A 6,480-nucleotide genomic window follows, 5' to 3' on the forward strand; every position below is an offset into this window, starting at 1 on the left:
ATTTGCAGCTGTAGAAGTTGTGATTCTTCTGAGGCTTGTTTCTTTTCCAGCTTTTGCACCTTTTTCTTGACTTTTTAAGTGTTGGCATCCATTTCCTTCACCTTCTCAGCTGTTTGCTCCGTTATTTTTAAAGTCTCAGTCAGTTGGAGCTGCTGAGTTGCAACATTCTGATTTAGAGTCGTCAGCTGTTGTTCGATGTTCGATTGCCTCCAGCAGAGGGCGCAAGGAATCTGCCAACATTTTAGAGAACTCAGTGGTCTCTTCTGCTCAAGGGCTCAAGATCCCGGATGGTTTCACTTTTGCTGGTTTGTCTTTCTCTGCCCTCTTCCCCGCCATCTTTATGGATTGTTTACTTTTATGGAAGCATGCTAAAGTCTCTGAAATACGCCCTTATGCTTATCCGCGCTCTGGTAAGTATCTTAAAACAGATTTCAACGCTTTTTCTTTTGTTGTTTAGTTCATGCGTATGGGAGGGGCCCCTCCCCCGCTCGCATTTTTCGCCGTTCCCAGGGAGTATCTTTCTTTTTAAATTCTCGTTTCGCTTTAACCCGACTCACAGTTCATTGTTAGTCATTCGACCTTGCTCGGCACACGTTCAAAACGCTCAATCTCCTATGCTTGTCCCAGTCAGCGGCTCTAGATCCATACGGACACTCAGCAGCAGGACCATTGGGGCGGAGGAGTGCCTCAATTCCCCAGCATCATGCTGGCGAAGAGGCCACCCCTCAAAAGCCCCATGGCTAGGAGCCTTTTGCCAAGGTTCCGGGGGGGTAGCGACTCGTCACCCCCCTCCTTTCCGCTGGTGTGCAGATCACATCCCCGGGAGATGCATCCGCCAGCGTGTCACCATAAACTGGAAGCTCCAAAAAGTTTCATATGCTGATGCTTTTAATGCCACAAAAATAGGCCAGGTCTTTGTTTACTGGTCATTGGGCAAAAAACACATGTATACGCACAAACATGAAAAATGGAAGCATGCATGTCCTTGACTGATCAATATAATGTTAGTGAGATGGGCTTCTGGAATTGCACTTGTGTGGGTACAACAATTTCTGCCCACAAAGGGACACCCCCCCCTCGGAAGCAGCTCAAAATGCCTCCTGCAATCCTGTTACTGGGGAACTTCAGAATCAAGGGAAGGGGGTTTGAGGTTTCTGTCACAGTGGGGAGCTGGCAGAATCATATTCTGCTAGCAGAAACCCTTGCTCCCATGAAAATAGTGTTCTAGATCCAAGCTGCAGCCACAGACTAAAAAGATTCCTCTAGTGTTGCCAGCCCCCAGGCCTGGGCAGGGGTTCCTCCACTTTTGGGGGCTTCAATCCGGCTCTAGATCCATACGGACACTCAGCAGCAGGACCATTGGGGCGGAGGAGCGCCTCAATTCCCCAGCTTCAAATGATCAGTGGGGACCACATGGTCCGCCAATCAGCTGGAGGGTCCTTTAAATCTAGCAGGAAGAAGGGAGGGGGCAGTTGTGGACTGCACATTCAGTTCACAAAAAGACCCCTTAAAGGGTCTTTTTGTGAGCTGAGTGTGTGCCCTGCGGCGCACTGGGCTGGGGGAAATCAGCCCTGCATGCCGCAGCCCCCACCCTGCTCGCAAAAAGACCGTTCAAAGGGTCTTCTTGTGAGCTGAGCGTATGGCCCGCAACTGCCCCTCTCCCTCCCTCCTGCTAGATTTAAAGGGCCGTCCAACTGATTGGCAGGCCACATGGTCACCGCCGATCAGCTGAAGCCCTTTAAATCTGCAAGGAGAGGAGGGAGAAGGGTGACCAGGTGGGTGGTCACACTTGGGGGATGGATTGAAGCCCCCAAAAGTGGAGGAACCCCTGCCCAGGCCTGGGGGCTGGCAACACTAGAGGAATCTTTTTAGTCTGTGGCTGCAGCTTGGATCTAGAACACTATTTTCATGGGAGCAAGGGTTTCTGCTAGCAGAATATGATTCTGCCAGCTCCCCACTGTGACGGAAACCTCAAACCCCCTTCCCTTGATTCTGAAGGTCCCCAGTAACAGGATTGCAGGAACCCCCCCCCCCCAATCCCCCCGCTGGACTGAGGAAGGGACCTGGCAACCTTAGGCTCCCTTATTATTCTGTTTCATTTCTGTAAATTTTGGTCCCATTAACAAATACTAAATTATCAGCAATGTAATTTGTTCCTACTGTAGGAGATGCTGTTTGGATTTTCCTACTCAGATGTCAGTATGTCATAACTGGCTCTAAAACCTGTTCTACAACTTTTACCTAATTATTTGCACTACAATTCTATGAAGTGTTAGACTAAAAGCCAATCCAAATCTTCAAAACATACACATGCACACAAACTATGTGCCATACTTACTATCACAGAAGAAAAGCCAAGACTTCTTCCTGACATGCTAGCTGTTCCTATACGTCTCTGCCCCCTGCGCCCCCGTACTTTGAAGTAGTGCAAGTTAGGGAAAGCTAAACCACACAGTATTTCCTAAATGTTTGAAGTGGCTCAGAGAGACAGTCACTGGTTTAAAGCTGAGCAGTACTTGAGTCTCAACATCTCAGCAGCTAACAGTAACACATGTAAACTGGGACACTTAGCCATAGATGCTCTTTTGCATTTTCAGGTGTTATGCTTCATATATTCAAATCCTTAGACAAACATTCCTTCTTCTCCCTCCTGTCAAGGTAACTAACTTATCACTAAAGGACCGGAGGTAATTGGAGATCTCTCTAATTGTTAAGCTCTTGCAAGGGCTGAGTCTGATCATTCACCGAATTGTTGAGTTGATAGGATTCGTGTAGCTGGTTATAAATTGATAATCTAAATTAATTCATTCAAGCAGAAATCGATTTTGTAACTCCTTGAGAGCTTGTAATAATGCTTACCTCCTACTGCTAGCTGCATTCTCTGTTTCATAAAGCTGGTCGGAAACAGCTGGATTCAGGTGACCTGCTAGCTCATTAAATCTGCTACATGTTCCTTTTGGTAAATGATATTAAGCTGAAATGTCCTTGCGTTGATTTTTTTCTTTTAATTTTATGACAGAAATAACCTAATTTGTAACACAAAATAACAATCTCCTTGGATTACTTTTGCCTTGTTAAAATACTTTATGCATTTTTCATTTACACAAAGGTAATGGAAAAACACTTAAACTATCTGTTATTTAAACCACAAGAGATATGTTACTGGAAGTGTGATAGCTGCAGAAATTATTGCCTCTTCATAGTCTTTGCTTTATATCTGTAATAAAAGGCGAACAATTCAATTCAGTGGTTAGTAAATAAAGTACCATAGTTTGTTTTTATTTGTTCTGCATTGGAAAAACTAAAAGAAAATTGCTTTTCAAATTCATTCAGAAAGAGGACTCATTATTTTCCTTTTCCTCTAATATAAAATGCATAGTTTTCATTGTGAACCTTAAACATTCTTAATCTAGGAGCCAATATAATCTAATTCTGATACTCAAACAGATAGGATATGTTCTCTCCATAATTACCGGAAGGCTGCAGATAAAGATGGCGATAGCAACCATGAGAATTAAGAGTTTTTGACTTTGGTTAAGTACAATGGTACATTTTCCCCAAAAACAATTTGAATAAACTCTCTCTCTCTCTCTCTTTTACTCTCTCTGCTTCACGGAACAATACAATGAAAAAGTTAAGGGCACCACATAGCTGGTAAACCAGAGCTCTTCCCAACAAAATCACCAACCAGAATAAGATTCTATGCTTCATCAAATCCAATGCAGCTGATTAATTAACAAGCTAATCAGTTTCTTTTATCAAAATCCCCCAACATAAGAGGGAAAGGGGCGAGGCAAACAGCACAAGGACTTCTATTGAAGATAACACACAACACCCTTCACAGTGCTAAGCACTGCCAATCCAGAACATCTGAAATGCCCTTGATGGCGTTTGACTACCTTTCCCAGTAGGGTTCACCACACAGCAAGCATTCATTCATATTGATAAGATGGCTAAAGCCATACAGAGAAATTAGCAGAAGAAATGTTTTAGACTGCAAAGCTATTAAGATAATAGTAACAAAAATCAGAATTATTAGCTTATTAAAATTAAAGATCCATATAAAGATAAACCATCCTTCTAATTATCAGAAAAAAGAAACCAGCATTGATTTCTATCTTCTGGTAATAAAGAAACATAGTTTTAAAACAGCATACAAAATGTGCCTTTTCTCAGGGAGGCGGGGGACGTGTTTGGGATCATTTTTGTGTAAGGAGAAAAAATTATTTCCCCACAATCTTAAGTACTTGTTATGGAACCAACTACATCTATCATGTTCCTACACATTTTGTTTTACCTTAGTTCTGATTGGAAAGATTAATTATTTTCAGTGATGGCCTTGAAATACTTGCTATCCTTGAAAAACTATTAATAGTTTTTCTAGATCTTCTACCTTTCCTGTTGCCTTTGCTTTCGATATGATACATATGTGAGCTGGCTTAGTTCACAGTGGCTTCTGGTAAATTCTATAGGACAAAGAAGCTCAATTGCAACTTGGGACACTGCTGAGAAGGAACAGTATCTGTCCTGACACTATGGCCCCGGTCACACGGAAGGTTTTGGCCCGGGAGAGGGACGGATCGGGGGTGCAGCAAACGGGCGCGATCTCACTGCAACATCTGGGAAGCGGTGCGCACCCGTCCCCGATCCAGCCCTTCTGGCCAAAAACCTGCAGTTAAAAAGAACCACCCCCAGAGGTGCTTACCGGGAATGCCACATCAAGCGTGGCCGTGGGATCGCCTCTGCGCGCTTCGTCCGGAGCAATCCCGGCTCCCGGCCTAACTGCGCATGCGCACACATGCGCAGTTCGGCTGCCTCGCTTCCCTTTCAGTGGCTTCCCCCTGGCATCTGATCGTGCCGGGGAAGAAGTGCGCGCTGGCTCAGGGGATCTATGTGATCCCGCCGCTGCGTGTCTTTTTTGGTGCAGCTTTAAAAAGCCGCACTTTGCCGGTGTTTTTCCCCCTGTGTGGCAGGGGCCTTTGATCACTAAACACTGCCTCAGCACACATCTTGCCTGTCATAACAACAACCATTTCACTAAGTTTTGGAGAGAATTAAAAATCCATCAGATGGAAGGTTCTGAGCATTTTTTCCTTGACAGATGTCAAAGCTGCAATGCACACATACTATAAGAAGGGTTTCCCTGCAACCCTCAAGACACAGTTGCAAAAACACTTGAGACTGTATGGATGATGGAGAATAACCACCGCCTATTCCAAATAGAGGAACAAAGCCAGGATTTCTGTATAGCTATGAGGGGAAACTTCCAAGCTGTTGCATGGACCGGTTACAGTCCTAAGAACACTTTCCTGGAAGTAAGCCCCGTTTACATTGTATAGACTCAAATAAAAAGTAAGTTTCAGAGGGTAGCCATGTTGGTCTGCAGTAGAACAGCTAAATCTGAGACCAGCACAGGCTCTTTGATCCACTGGGGTTTCTCTGATTTTAACTGAAACCCTCAGTTTCCCACAAGGTGCAATGCAGTGGTGCAAATGGACTGACATCCAGGCAGTTTCCCATTAAAGATCACTGCACACAGGGAGGCACTTGACACCTTTAACTCACTAACAGTGCCATCCTAAACTGAGTTACACCCTCCTAAGCCCACTGGCATCAATGTGTAACTCTGTTTTAGGGATGCCAGGTCCTTACCTCGCACTGTCAGGGGAAGGGAGGGAGATTTTTGGGAGGGGGTGGGCCTACACCCACAAACAGCGATGTTGCTGCATGATGTCACCAACACAATGATGTCATGCGGAAGTGATATCATCACAGTGCAGAGTGTATGCAGGATGCTCTGGTTTGAGGGCAAAACTCTATGGTAAAATTGCCCTCAAGCCATAGAGTTTTGCCCTCAAACCAGAGCGTCCTGGTGAGATGACATCAGTTCCATGTGGCATCATCGCATCAGTGAAATCACGTAGAGACATCACTGTTTGGGGGCAGGGATCCCCCACTTAGACCTGGGGGCTGGCAACCCTACTCTATTTAGGACTGTACAGTACATGTGAAGTGTAAATGTTTTGTGCACTTAAGGAAAGTGGTAAGGAACAGATGGAGTGGTGGACTGAAGTGTGGCAGGAGCTCAGAGGGTCATAAAGTGCACAGGCCCATCGTAAAACATATGGAAACAAAGGTAAAGCCTTCTCTTTGGACTGGAGGGAAAAGATTCATTTTGCAGTGATTCCATTTCAGATTATTTTAAAGAGCTAAAGAAAACCTTGGGCAGCCCTAATACTTCTGATACTGCTACTGTATTGGAACAGTGCCAATGTAAGCTTAAGCAGGCATTACTTTGGGGGAAATGGCTTGTGTATGTAAACTAAAGGTGCCCATGTTTTTTTAGCAGCAAGCAAATAAGACGCAAATCACTGGACCTTGTCACTACCTTCTAGTATTTCCCCTTGCTTTTAAAGTTCATTGCTAAATCAAAACCAGCTTTTGAGTTATACAGTTAAAATGAATTATTTTCAGTGACGG

The 6,480-nt window shown here is 44.5% G+C and overlaps 1 protein-coding gene across 1 annotated transcript in view; it reads right to left on the reverse strand.

The window, feature by feature from the left end:
• Window positions 1-6,480, reverse strand: part of ZNF407 (zinc finger protein 407) — a 510,615-nt gene that overhangs the window by 66,522 nt on the left and 437,613 nt on the right. The gene's annotated exons all lie outside the window — the stretch shown is intronic.

The sequence above is a fragment of the Gekko japonicus genome, unplaced genomic scaffold (assembly GCF_001447785.1).
Source record: "Gekko japonicus isolate JY-2015 unplaced genomic scaffold, Gekko_japonicus_V1.1 scaffold39, whole genome shotgun sequence".
Taxonomy (NCBI): Eukaryota; Metazoa; Chordata; class Lepidosauria; order Squamata; family Gekkonidae; genus Gekko; species Gekko japonicus.